This window comes from Fulmarus glacialis, unplaced genomic scaffold (genome assembly GCF_000690835.1).
Source record: "Fulmarus glacialis isolate BGI_N327 unplaced genomic scaffold, ASM69083v1 scaffold1203, whole genome shotgun sequence".
NCBI classification, from domain to species: Eukaryota; Metazoa; Chordata; class Aves; order Procellariiformes; family Procellariidae; genus Fulmarus; species Fulmarus glacialis.
The window spans coordinates 52,912-53,114 of NW_009200795.1; positions in this window are offsets into that span (position 1 = coordinate 52,912).

Genomic DNA, 203 nt, shown 5'->3' on the forward strand with positions numbered 1-203 from the left:
CAGTCATACTGGTACATATATTATAATTTTGCTTCCTGATTTTTGGTGAGGAATACAGAAGAACGAAAACCCATCGATTTTCTCAAATACAGCAAGAAAAAACCCCAAATACTTTGAATTTTACACACATACTTTGAAATTTACCATTTTCTTTCCCACTTTTACCTCACGCTCGGCCCCGGCAGAGGAGGAGGAGGCACTCC